General features: G+C 42.1%; 1 non-coding gene across 1 annotated transcript; it reads right to left on the reverse strand.

Moving 5' to 3' along the window:
- Positions 1-497: 497 nt before the first annotated feature.
- Positions 498-570, reverse strand: TRNAR-CCG. The gene has a single exon. It is a non-coding gene; the product is annotated as a tRNA-Arg (tRNA).
- Between the last annotated feature and the right edge of the window lie 13489 nt (positions 571-14059).

Raw genomic sequence — 14059 nt, forward strand, 5'->3', positions numbered from 1 at the left:
ACAGAAACTTGTAAACTTGAAAAAAAAAATAGACTTTCGTTGGCAATGATTCTACCTACAGGAACATTAAATGAAAAGGGTGATCCTTAATTAACTCCTCCTTTTTTGGGGAGATGGAGGGGGAGGAAGGAAATTAATAGTTTTAAAACTGTACCCAGGGTCTGGGATGCAAAATTAAATGTCGATTTAAACCGCATTTCCTACAATACATCTCAAGCATTCACTAAGGAGCAAAATCGATTTTGAAAGGGGAGGGGAAAGAGAAAGAAATACATTTTAGGGAACCTGTAAGTGTATATTATGTGCAAAGACCAATTGTGAAATGAAAGGACAACCAATCTAATTTTTATGCAAAGAATATACTTCTTTTAAATTGAGAAATGAAAAACACATTTAATATTTGCAAAGGCCTTTTCTTTAAATAAAGGCTCCCATTTCTGCTTTGCTGAAATATTAAGACTTAAAAGATGCCTTCGCATAATTAATAAACTTACGTGCGACCCAGATGGGACTCGAACCCACAATCCCCAGCTCCGGAGGCTGATGCCTTATCCATTAGGCCACTGGGTCACAATGAAAACTCCCGTTGCACACTCAGCCTGTGTTACTTCCGCAGTTTTGTCCACACTTCTCGATGTTCTACTGTTTCCGTTGGTTGGTGACTGCGTGATCTCGCGACCGTTCACTGGGGCAGAAACGCCGAAGCGGGCGGAGCACCTTTTGCGCCTACACAGCACTAGAACTACAAGAACCATCATCCTCCTGCGGCGTCAAGTTCTTCCGGGCTCCTAAATAGGTCTCCCACGAGCCGCTCCTTCTTTCCTGCTGCGTCTCTAAAAGCCTGGGATTAGGCCTGGTAATCTCCAAGGTCCCTTCCACAATTAAACTAACCCTTTTCCCCTTCTTTCTAAAGTTCCAAGCGGCCAGCTCGAATTCTTTCCTTACTCTGCCATTGTCTCCTGGATTCGCCATGGGGTCAATTACATCTATGCCATAGACGTGATCCAGCTCCTTGTGGGCCAATCTAGACCAGGACCACAACTTCTAGTGTCCCTTATGCCTCTCTGGAATTATTTTTACCGACTTGATTATGTCAGTTTTGGATCTTGAAAAAATTTAGGTAATCCACTGTATTTAGCAAGCCTTAAACCATGTTTCACAACCCATCCACCACAAAAATCAATATGCCTAGCGGGTTGTAAGCACTTAATCCATGATTTATCTTTTTAGCCATCTTGCCTCTGCTTGTCTCCTACCTCCAACTTCAAACACCCTTCTCACCCTTTTTCTCTGGAGAAAGTAATCAAATCAGTATTACTATTGGTACTGGAAAATGTGTGCCAATCCATTGCCTTATGCCTCCTCCGATAATCCTTGTGATTTTCCAAACCCAGACTCTCTTCCCTTACCCCATGTGTATTATTTTCCCCAATTAGATGGAAGTGGCCTTGAGGGCAGAGACATCACACTTTTGTGTTTTTATTTCCAGTGTCTGGCATATTGTAGGCACTTAGCAAATGGTTTTCATTCGTTCAATAGTTCTTTCACATTGGTAGCTATTGTTTTTACATCATATTAATTTCCAAGTTTGTCTTTCCCTGCCTTTCTTTCCCTAGCAAGTCTCCTCTTGTAACCAGGATTAAAAAGAAAGAAAAAAAAGAGGCACAGTAAAACCAACCAACATATTCAGAATCTGACAATATGTGCAATATTCCACACTCAAAGTCCCCCACCTTTGCAACCAAAGGAGGTCAGTGCATTTCTTAATCTTCTTGTTTATTATAATAACACATCATTCAGTTTTGTTCCTTTTACACTGTTGTAGTCATCAGGTATATTGTTTTTCTAATTATGCTTATTTCACTTATTTCAATGTGTTCATAAAAGCCTTACCATGTGTTTCTCTGAGTTTTTTTCTACTGGTCTTTTCTTACATTGCTGTAAGAAATCCCATTACATTCATATTTTCTTATTGAATTTTAGCAGTTGTTAACCTGCAAATTAATGGAACAATCAATATAGGAGAAATAAGGTCTTTAATCAGGGCAGCAAGATGCTAGGAATACCCAAAGAGGGGACTGAGGACAAGATTTATATAACAAAGGGAACCATGAGACTGCCCTAGGGAAAAGTAAGTTTCTCACAGACAGAAACTACTTAATGTAAATGAATCTTTTTACATAATAACCTAAAGTCCCGGAAGTAAGCTTGGCAATCTTTGGGAGAGAATTGTTTGTTTGGGGGAGATACGTAAATCAATCAGTAGTCTGGAAATGACAAAGATTGGTTAGCCCCAGGTAATTCATTGGCATGTGAATGGGGAGTAGGTGGGAATCCGTCAGTTCTCCGTAAATTGTCTTTATCACAGTCCATCACGTGTACTCTCCAAATTTACCCCATTAGATGATGTAATCAAAGATTTCATGCTGGGAAGGACCTCAGAGATCATCTAGTTCAACCCTCTCATTTTACAGATGAGCAAACTGAGGACGGAGAAATTGAGTAACTTGACCAATATGACACTGGTAGTAAGGAGAACTAGGATTCAAATTCAGGCTACTTGATTCCAAATCCAGCACTCTTTCCACTACACAGTTGTCACTGTTCTCCCTAAGCCAATTGGAGAAAGGATTCTACTCTGTGACAAGGAAAAAAGGGACAAGGGTCACTCCATACTTAAGACTGTGTACACGACTGATTGGTGCAGTTCATTAGATTAACCTAGTATGCCTCAAACTGGATCATTAAAACAACCAAAGAACACCCATTAGTGTTAGGCAATCTTATTAATTCTATCATTATATATTCAACACCAATCACCTTCAAGGCAAAGATCCTTTTATACCTAATGTTAACTTTGGTTGGAATGTAGAACATTTTTTAGGAAAAAAGGAAAGGAAAGGAAAGGAAAACTTGTAACCCTATTTCCAGCAGGATGGAATGTGAGGATATTGCATCCTCTCTACAAAGACAGGCTCCTAAACATCCAGAAGATTGAGACAATTGCCTAGGTCTAATTTAGGCCCCTCAAAATGCCAGACTTATACAGTATCTCAGAATTCAAAGGTACCTTAGAAGCTATCTAGTATCACCTAAAGTAGATTCCCACAATCAAAAAACATTTAAGCACCTACTACATGCCAGGCACATAGACAAAAATGAAGCAATTCCTGTGTATACAAAATATATATTAGCTGAGAGAGATCAAGAAGGGCTTCACTCAGGAGGTGGTGATTTAGATGAGCTTTGAAGGAAACCAGGGATTCTAAGAATGAAGGTGAATAAGGAGTGCATTAAAAGTAAAGAAAAGGGGCAGCTAGGTGGTGCAGTGGATAGAGCACTGGCCCTGGAATCAGGAGTACCTGAGTTCAAATCTGGCCTCAGACACTTAACATTTACCAGCTGTGTGACCCTAGGCAAGTCACTTAACCCCAATTGCCTCTCTTAAAAAAAAAAAGGAAAGAAAGAAAGAAAATACAGGAAGAAGAAAGTTGGAATGTCATATGTGAGGAACAGAAAAAAGGGAAGTAATATGTAATAAGGTTAAGAGAGACTGGAGCCAAGTTGTAAAGGGCTTTGCATAGCAAAAAGAGAAATTTGTATTTGATCCCAGAGGTAAGGAAGCTTAGTTGAACACAGGAGTAACCTGGTCAGATCCGTACTTTAGGAACTTCATTTTGGCAAATGTGTGGAGGATACATAGGAGAGATCAGATATTTGAGACCAATTTCAATAGTCCAAGCAAGAGGTGGGGAGGGTCTGGAACAGACAGAGTGGTTGTGTGAATGGAGAGAAGGGGGAAAATGTGAGAGTTACTATTGAAGTAGAATTGAGAAGACTTGGTAACAGTGGAAGTATGAAATAAATAAGGGAGAGACAAAGATAAGACAAAGATTACATTAGACTGAATCTATAAACTTGGGTGACTGGAGGAATCTGGTGCCCTTGAGAGAAACAGGGAAATTTGGAAGAGAAAGGATTTGGGTGGGAAATTTCTATTTGAGTGTATTACTGAGTTTAAAATGCTGGTATAACATCTAGTGGGGTTTTTTTGCAGGGCAGTGGGGGTTAAATGATTTGCCCAGGGTCACACAGCTAGTAAGCATCAAGTGTCCAAGGCTGGATTTAAACTCAGGTCCTCCTGAATCCAGGGATGGTGCTTTATGCACTGCTCCACCTAGCTGCCCCTAACAACTGTGAGATTTAAAATTGGATATTAGATCATAAATCTCCCCTCTTTAACCTTACCCTTAATTTATCTCCCAGAGTAGTAAATGGAAGAAGCTTCTGGTTTTCTAGTTAGAGCTTTTAGTGTGTGGTAGTTACCAGGTGATGTTGATTAGAGGGATAGGAAAGTAGAAATACAAAACAAATAGTCTTAAGTCTAAGCTTAGTCTATATTCCATATAAAACTCACCAAAAGCCCAAGGCCACCTTTGGGGAGAGAGAGAGAGAGACTGAGTCAAGCGCGTGCTGCTAACCGCGAGCTGGGCCAAGTCGAACCCCAGTCAGTGTCTGTCTGTCAATCCAGCAACGCTACTCCCTAACTTACCATTCTCGGGGGAACCATTGCACGACTGTGCTTCTTTAGTTGATATGGCTGAAAAACCCCGTGATGATCTTTTTGATACACCTTTAGAAAACCCTGATCTTGTCCTCTATACAGATGGTTCCTCATTTATGAGAGAGGGAACCAGTTTTACTGGAGCTGCTGTAGTTTCTGATTATGACACCCTCTGGGCAGCTTCTCTGCCTTCCCATTTTAGTGCATAGGCTGCTGAACTTGTGGCTCTTACACAGGCCTGTAATATAGCCAAAGGTAAGAGTGCCACTATTTTTACTGACTCGAAATATGGCTTTGGCATATGCTACTTTATTGGTATGATTTGGCTTCAATGAGGCTTCCTAACATCCTCGAGCAAGGCTATTGCCAATGGGGACCTTATCAAGGACCTCTTAGATGCCCTGAAACTGCCTTCTTCCCTAGCCGTTGTACATTGCCCTGCCCACACAGGGAATAGTGATCCTGTTTCAAAAGGAAAGGTTAAAGAGGGGAGATTTATGATCTAATATCCAATTTTAAATCTCACACATCTAGTTTAAAAAGTCTAATAGATAGTTGGAGATGTAAAACAGGAAATTAAAAGAGAGATTAGGGCTAGACATATAGATCTGGGAATCATTGCATAATGATTATAATCTGATGAGATCAACCAGGTAGTAAAGTATATAGAGAAAAGGGCCTCAGAGTATAATAAGAAGTGGAAGGATATAGATGATCATTCATCCAAGAAGACTGAGGAGTAGTCAAATATTGTGTGGATGACACAATATAGATAATCCAGCCTATGTGAAACACCCTGAGAGAGAGATAGCAGCATGTACCAGGGATGTCCAAATACCACCCATGACCACCATCCCCCTTCAGACTTGGATGGAGAAGGCTCAGCCCTGAGTACAAGAGCCTTAGGAAGGGGAAGGCAAGGGAATAAACATGTATCAAGTGCCAGCCAGTATGATAAGTACTGGGGATACAAAGAAAAGTAAAAATAGGGCCTGCTGTCAAGGAGCTTATAGTCTAACGGGAGAGACAACATGCAATCAATTATGTCCATACAAGATATATAAAGGATAACTTGGAAATAATCCTAAAGGGAAGTCAATAACTGTGAGAAATGGGTAGTTGTCTCTTCTCAATGTGGATATAACAGTCAGTCATACTCTCCTGACCTGTTTGTAGGACAAAGGTCTCAGATCCCCTCCTCTCCCTCAGGTTAGCAAGGTCACATGGTTCAAGGAGCCCTGGTCTCAATTAGGTCCCCTCCAGAGTTCTGTCCATATAAGGAAGTATAAGGTCCACTCCTGAGTTATGCCCATACAAGGAAGAGGGGTGGGAATACTGCGTTCCGATTAGCTAGTTTTTGCTCGTAGATTGTAACCCCGACCAGTGATGAAAAAGGGGAAGGTCCATTTGCCTTAGGGACTAGGGTATAAAACAGGGCCTTCAAGCCCCCTTTCTGGGGCACCCACTAGCTGCACACTAGGGTGCCTCCTTCTCATGAGAAGAAAATAAAGCCTTTGTCACCTCGCTGCTGAGTTCCTGAGAATTATTGAGAAGAGGATGGATTTTTCCCTCACAATAACGTTTAGGAGAAAGACTGGAGCTGAATATAAAGATCTGGGAGTCATCTGCATATTTACCCTTGGAAGGTACCCCATGTGATAGAAGGTAGAGAGAAAAGAGAAGGGGTCCCAGGACAGAGGCTTGGGGAATCCTCAAAATGAGGTGGAAGGATGGATGATAATACAGCTGAGAAGACTAAGAAGGAACAGTCAGATAGGTAAGGTTTTGTGTGGATGAAATTGTCATGGGGTGCAAAGCACCCCAGAATTTCTCTGGGGCACACCGAGGAATCTTCTCCTTGAGAAACTAAACCAGAGGACAGATAACACCTAGAGAGATAAGCGGAACCAAATTGGACTGAGCTGGCTTGGGATTCCCACCCTTCATTCTGGTCTCCCTTACCCTGAGGAGATGAGTTTAGGTGTGGCTGTGGCCTTTGTGTCCTGAAGAGAGGTCTGTAGCCACCCCTCACCCAATTCCTCTAGTCTCTACCAGTTGGGGATGGTCCTCCCTCACTAAAGGAACTTTCTACAGTCAAATGGTGACCCCTCCCCCCATCAGTCTTCTATAAAAGTACCTACCAGTCTCCTGTTCCAGGAGATTGGTACCTCTGAGCCACATGCTTTGTGCCTATCTCCCCATGAGAAGTCCAAGGATTTCTTTCATGGTTTCCCTTCCCTCCCCCCTTCCCTTCCCTTGCTCCTAAATAAACTACCACCTTATTCTAACTACTTTTGTGTGCAAGAGGGTGTAATTCTTTAAAGAGGAATTCCTAAGAACCCCAACCCCTAATCCTACCCCATACCCCATTTCCCCCATTACAAAATGATAGGGGCTGGAGTGGATACTGTAAGCTAGATAATATAATAAAGCCATTAAAAAGCAATGGTAAGGGGCAGCTAGGTGGCACAGTGGATAGAGCACTGGCCCTGGAGTCAGGAGGACCTGCGTTCAAATCCAGCCTCAGACATTTGACACTTACTAGCTGTGTGACCCTGGGCAAGTCACTTAACCCCAATTGCCTCACTAAAAAAAAAAAAAGTGTTCTGTGTAAAAAGCAATGGTAAGGGGCGGCCAGGTGGCGCAGTGGATAAAGCACCAGCCCCAGGTTCAGGAGGACCAGAGTTCAAATCCGGCCTCAGACACTTGACATTTAATAGCTGTGTGACCCTGGGCAAGTCACTTAACCCCCATTGCCCTGCCAAAAAACCCAACCAAACAAAAACCTACTACTTTCAAAAAAAAAAAAAGCAATGGTAAGTTCTGGGGATACAAAAACATGAGAAATTTGGGAGAATGACTTAGGGGGCTATGGATGACAAAAGCAAAGATGAGAGAAGAGGATATTAATGGAATTCAAAGTTTTTAAATTTGGGGGGGCGGAGCCAAGATGGCGGAGAGGAAGCAGCAAGCTGCCTGAGCTCTCCTTCTGTTCCCTCAAAACGAACATTAAATCAAGCCTCTGGACGGATTCTGAAACTACAGAACCTGCAAAGAGACAGAGAGACACAGTCCTCCAACCAGAGATAATTTAGAAGACTTCAGGAAAAGGTCGGTCTGACTCGGGCAAAAGGGAGGCCCAGCGCAGGGCAGCAACCCAGCGCCGAGGGGGTCGGGGCAAGTCAGCAGGAGCTGCGGGCCACAACCGAACAACTGAGGCTCCCGGAACCTGGTTCAAAAATCTGGTGGCCAAGAAGGACAGTGGAAAAACCTACCTGCACCCGGCCGAGAGGGCCACGAACAGCGGGATCAGACGCCGGGGTCTGGCGCCTGGCTGGCCGAGCACAATCAGACAGGAAGTGCAGGGCGGGGGATCTCCACACACCATAAAGGCCTCAGAGTAAAAGCCCGGTCACACAGCACCTATACCCCTGCACAAGAAGCCCAAAACAGGGACCCTGGTGCCCCCAGAGCAGACCTCAACTTAAAGAATAAATAAATAAGCTGCAATAATGAGTAAGAAGCAAAAAAGAGCCCTCTCCATTGAGAGCTTCTGTATCAATAGGGAAGAAGCCAACACAAACTCAGATGAGGACAATAGCCTCAAATTGTCTACATCTGAAGCCTCACAAGGGAAGGTGAATTGGTCGCAAGAACAAAAAGCCTTCCTGGAAGAGCTCAAAAAGGATTTTAAAAATCAATTGCAAGAGGTAGAAGAAAAAATGGGGAGAGAAATGAAAGCAAAACAAAAAAACTATGAAAAAAGAATCAGCAGCTTGGAAAAGGAAGCTGAAGAAAACAAAGCCTTAAAAAATTCATTTGGCCAAATGGAAAAAAAGCTACATAATCTCACTGAAGAAAACAATACCTTAAAAAATTCACTTAGCCAAATGGAAAAAAAGGTGCATAATCTCACTGAAGAAAACAATGCCTTAAAAATTAAAGTGGGACAGTTGGAAGATAAGGAACCCATGAGACACCAAGAATCAGTCAAGCAGAATAAAAAAAATGAAAAAATAGAAGAAAATGTGAAATACCTCATTGGAAAGACAATTGATCTGGAAAACAGATCGAGGAGAGACAATTTGAGAATCATTGGACTGCCTGAAAGCCATGACCAGAAAAAGAATCTAGACACCATATTCCAGGAAATTATTAAGGAGAACTGCCCTGATATCATAGAATCAGAGGATAAAATCATCATTGAAAGAATCCACCGATCACCTCCTGAAAGAGACCCCAAAAGGAAAACTCCAAGGAATATTGTAGCCAAATTCCAGAATTATCAGGTGAAGGAGAAAATACTCCAAGCAGCCAGAAAGAAGCAATTTAAATATCATGGAGCCACAGTCAGGATTGCTCAGGACCTGGCAGCTTCAACATTAAAGGACCGCAAGGCTTGGAATATGATATTCCGGAAGGCAAAGGAGCTTGGATTGCAGCCGAGAATCTATTACCCAGCAAAAATGTGCATTTTCTTTCAGGGGAAAAGATGGACATTTAATGATATTGGGGACTTTCAATCTTTCCTGGTGAAAAGACCAGAACTGAATAGAAAATTTGATTTCAACATACAAGACTCAAGAGAAGTTTAAAAAGGTAAACAAAGGGGAAAAAAAAGTTACCCTATTAGGTTAAACTGTTTATATCCCTACACAGGAAGATAATACTCATAACTCTTAAGAACTGTAAATGTATTTGGGCAGAGAGAAGGACTTTATATAGAGGGTATAAATATAAATTGTCTTTGATGTGATGATACAAAAGAATTAAGGGGATAAAAAGCGAGTCTATGGGGAGGAGAGGAAAGGGGAGGTGGAATGGGATGAATTATATCATATGAAGAGGTGGAAAAAACCTATTACAATAGAGGGAAAGAAAGGAGGGGGGAACATGGTTTCAACCCTATTCTCATTAGATTTGACTCAAAGAGGGAATAACATATACGTTCATTGGGATAAAGAAACTTAACTCATTCCTTAGGGAAACAAAAGGGGAAAGGAAGGGGGGGACTGATAGAAGGGAGGACAAAAGCAAGGGAGAAAAGGGTAAAGAAAAGAGAGGGGGGTGATAAAAAGGGAGGGCAGATCAGGGGAGGCAGGGGTAAGAAGTAAAACATCGGTGAGGAGGAATAGGATGAAAGAAGGGGGGAAAAGTACAAAGGGGGTAAATAGAATGGAGGGGAATAGACAGTCAGTAATAATAACTGTGAATGTGAATGGTATGAACTCTGCTATAAAATGGAAGCGAATTGCAGAGTGGATTAAAAACCAGAACCCTACAATATGCTGTTTACAAGAAACACATTTGAAGCAGAGAGATACACACAGAGTAAAGGTAAAAGGCTGGAGCAGAATATATTATGCCTCAGCTAAAGTAAAAAAGGCAGGGGTAGCAATCCTTATCTCAGACAAAGTGCAGGCAAAAATAGATCTCATTAAAAGAGATAAGGAAGGAAATTACATCTTACTTAAAGGTACTATAGATAATGAAGTAATATCAATATTAAATATGTATGCGCCAAGTGGTATAGCATCCAAGTTCTTAGAGGAGAAGTTAAATGAGTTACAAGAGGAATTAGACAGTAATACTATACTAGTGGGGGATCTGAATCTCCCCCTCTCAGAATTAGATAAATCTAGCCAAAAAAGAAAGAAGTGAAAGAGGTGAATAGATTACTAGAAAAGTTAGACATGATAGATGTCTGGAGAAAATTGAATGGGGATAGAAAGGAATATACCTTTTCTCAGCAGTACATGGCACATTTTCAAAAATTGACCATGTATTAGGGCACAAAAACATCATAGTCAAATGTAGAAAGGCAGAAATAGTAAATGCATCCTTCTCAGATCATGATGCAATAAAAATTACATGTAAGAAAGAGCCAGGGAAAAGTAGAATGAAAATCAATTGGAAACAAAGTTTTTAAATTTGGACTTTTTTTCCAGGGATATTCAGCTAGTTAAGAAGAGAAGTCATCTAATTGTCATATATGCTGCATTCAACACTACACATCATATTACCTGGGGAGATAGGGAAGGTGATAGAGGTACTCTTGGCTGGCAGAGGATACAGGAAAAAGAAGCAAGGTTTCAAGTATTAGGTAGGCAGTCAGGATAGAGACATTGCAGAACCTTGATCATTGGATTCTTAAGGGGGACAGAAAATCACCCAGTACCATGAGGAGGGCAGTCAATCAAAGAGTTCTTACTGAGACCACCAATTCCTGCTGGTGCTCTGAGCACAGATAAAAGTAAAAACCAGCAGAAGTAACCCAGGAAAGCAAAGTTATGACCAAACAGAGCCTGACTACCCTATCTAAGAATATGAGAGTTTGCAGAACCTGACCCTTGTTTGTTTGTTTTTTAGTGAGGCAATTGGGGTTAAGTGACTTGCCTAGGGTCACATAGCTAGTAAATGTCACATGTCTGAGGTCAGATTTGAACTCAGGTACTCCTGAATCCACGGTTGGTGCTCTATCCACTGCGCCACCTAGCTGCCCCAGAACCCGGCCCTTGTACTAAGTAAGTCATCATTTAGGAAATAAGGCTGGGGGGGCAGAGCCAAGATGGCGGAGGAAAGATATTAAATGCACAAAACTCCTGATACAATCACCCCAAAAACAGCAATAAAAGAACCCCTAGAGCAGAAAAACCCACAAAAATACAGGCTGAGATTATTTTCCAGCTATAGATAGATTAAAGGGGGCCGTGCTGGGCTGCGAGTAAAGTCCAACCCTGCAATCACACTGACAGACCCCAGGCACGCTGCACCTGAGGAATTTACCCCCAAGCCCCTGAATCAGCTGCAGCACCAGCGTCTTCTGGAACTGAGCTTGTGGCTGGGTGAGAGGGCTGAATGACTGGCCTTGGCGGGGGGGGGGGGGGGGGGGGGGGGGGGGGGGGGGGGGGGGGGGGGGGGGAGGGAGTGCAGCGGTATCAGCAGGACCTAGGGAGGAATTCAGCTGTCCGGGAATCAGGAAGAAATCCTGAGTGGTGGGAGGTCCAGGTCGGGGAGAGGCACAGGCTCACTGACGCTAAAAATCACCACAGTGTTCTGCTGGTTGGTTAACTAGCAAGTTGGCTTGAGGTTATCTTTGGACCAGAGAATAGGCCAGGCAAGAGAAAAACCTGCCCTCCCTCAAACCAAAACACCTGGAACCCTCTGAAGCTGGGGACAGTAGCATAGCCTAGAAGCAGGGCCCCCCAGTGGGGAGTTAAAAGTCAAATAAAAGATGAGCAAGCAAAGAAAGTTCAAAACTATAGAAAGTTTCTTCAGCGACAAGGAAGATCAAGGTGCACCCTCACAAGAGGATAACAACCTCAGGGCCCCTACATCCAAAGCTTCCAAGAAAAATATGAATTGGTCTCAGGCCATGGAAGCTCTCAAAAGGGACTTTGAAGAGAAAGTAGGAGAGATAGAAGGAGGATGTAGAGAGAGGGAGGAAAGAATGGAAAGAGAAATGAGAATGATGCAGGAGAGTCATGAGAAAAAAGTCAACAGTTTGAAAAGTCAAATGGAAAAGGAGATTAAAAAAAGGTATCTGATGAAAATAATTGCCTAAGAATTAGGATTGAGCAAATGGAAGCTAGTGACTTTATGAGAAACCAAGATATGGTAAAGCAAATCCAGTTGAATGAAAAAATAGAGGGCAATGTGAAATATCTCCTTGGAAAAGCTGACCTGGAAAATAAATCTAGGAGAGATAATTTGGAAATCATTGGACTACCTGAAAACCATGACCAAAACAAAAGCTTAGACACCATCCTGGAAGAGATTGTGAGGGAAAATTGCCCTGATATTCTAGAAGCAGAAGGTAAAATAGAAATTGAAAGAATCCACCAATCACCTCCTGAAAGAGATCCCAAAAGGAAAACCTCCAGGAATATTATAGCCAAATTCCAGAACTCACAAGTCAAGGAGAAAATATTGCAAACAGCTAGAAAAAAGGAATTCAAATACTGTGGAGCTCCAATACAGATAAAATAAGATCTAGCAGCATCTACATTAAAGGACCGGAAGGCATGGAATATGATATTCCAGAGGGCAAAGGAACTGGGACTACAGCCAAGAATCACATACCCAGCAAAACTGATTATAATATATAATATAATTGAAAGATTATAATCTTTCAGAGGAAAAAATGGGACTTCAATGAAAAAGAGGACTTTCAGGCATTTGTGATGAAAAGACCTGAACTGAATAGAAAATTTGACTTTCAAATACAAGACCCTGGAGAATCATAAAAAGGTAAACAGGGAAAAGAAATCATGAGGGACATTAAAAGGTTAAACTGTTTACATTCATACATGAGAAAATAATACTTCCAACTCATAAGTACTTTTTCCCATAAGGAATACACAGAGGATACAGGTCTGAACTGAATATGAAGGGATGGTATTTGTAAGGCATTTATTCTTTGTGTATCCTTGTTCTTTGTGGAGCAAACAGGGTGGGTTGTCTTATGTCTGGGGCTGCATTTAGGCTTTGGGCCCAGGGCTGGTGCTTTGTCCACTGTGCCACCTAGCTAACCCTGTGATGATATCTTTAAAATAGGGTTGAGGGGTAGAAGGAATAGACTGGGGGAAGGGGAAGGTGAGAGGTGGACTAGGGAGAAGTAGCTCACATGAAGGAAACAAGAAAAAAGCTTATGGAGGGGAGGGGAAGAGGGGGAAGGAGTGGGGGAATGAGTGAACCTTACTATCATCAGACTTGGCTCAAAGAGGGAATAACATACATACTCAAATGGGTATAGTAATATACTTTTGCCCTGAGTAAAAGTGGGAGGGGAAGGAGATGGGGGGGGGGAATAGAGGGGAAGGAAAGGGAAGTTTGGGGGAGGAAGCAGTAAAAAGCAAAACACTTCCTTTTTTTTTTTTTTTTTGGTGAGGCAGTTGGGGTTAAGTGACTTGCCCAGGGTCACACAGCTAGTAAGCATTAAGTGTCCAAGGTCAGATTTGAACTCAGGTTCTCCTGACTCCAGGGCCAGTGCTCTATCCACTGCACCACCTAGCTGCCCCAAAGCAAAACACTTTCAAGGAAGGTGAAGATGTTCTGTATAAATGCACATGTATGACATATATTGAATTGCTTGATTTTATAGAGTTGAGGAGGGAGGGAGGAAGAAAAATTTAGAAAACAGAATTAGCTCAAAGACCTTAACCTCATCAGAGTGGGCTCAAGGAGGGAAACACGCACACACCCAATTGGGAAGAGTAATCTATTTAACCCTACAGGAAAGTAGGAGGGAAAGAGGATAACTAAGGAAGGGTGAATGAAGGGAGGGTAGAGTGGGGGAGGGGGAAGTCAGTAGCAAAACACTTTTGAGGAGGAATAGGGCAAAATAAGATAGAAAATAGAGTAAATATCATTGGACGGGAATAGGATGGAGGGAAATAGTTATGATGATTGACTACAATGGCAAAACGTATAGTACCTACTCTGCTGGGCTATTGTGAAGAAAATTCTTTGTCAAGTTTAAGGTACTATATAAAA

Source organism: Dromiciops gliroides, chromosome 4 (genome assembly GCF_019393635.1).
Source record: "Dromiciops gliroides isolate mDroGli1 chromosome 4, mDroGli1.pri, whole genome shotgun sequence".
NCBI lineage: Eukaryota > Metazoa > Chordata > Mammalia > Microbiotheria > Microbiotheriidae > Dromiciops > Dromiciops gliroides.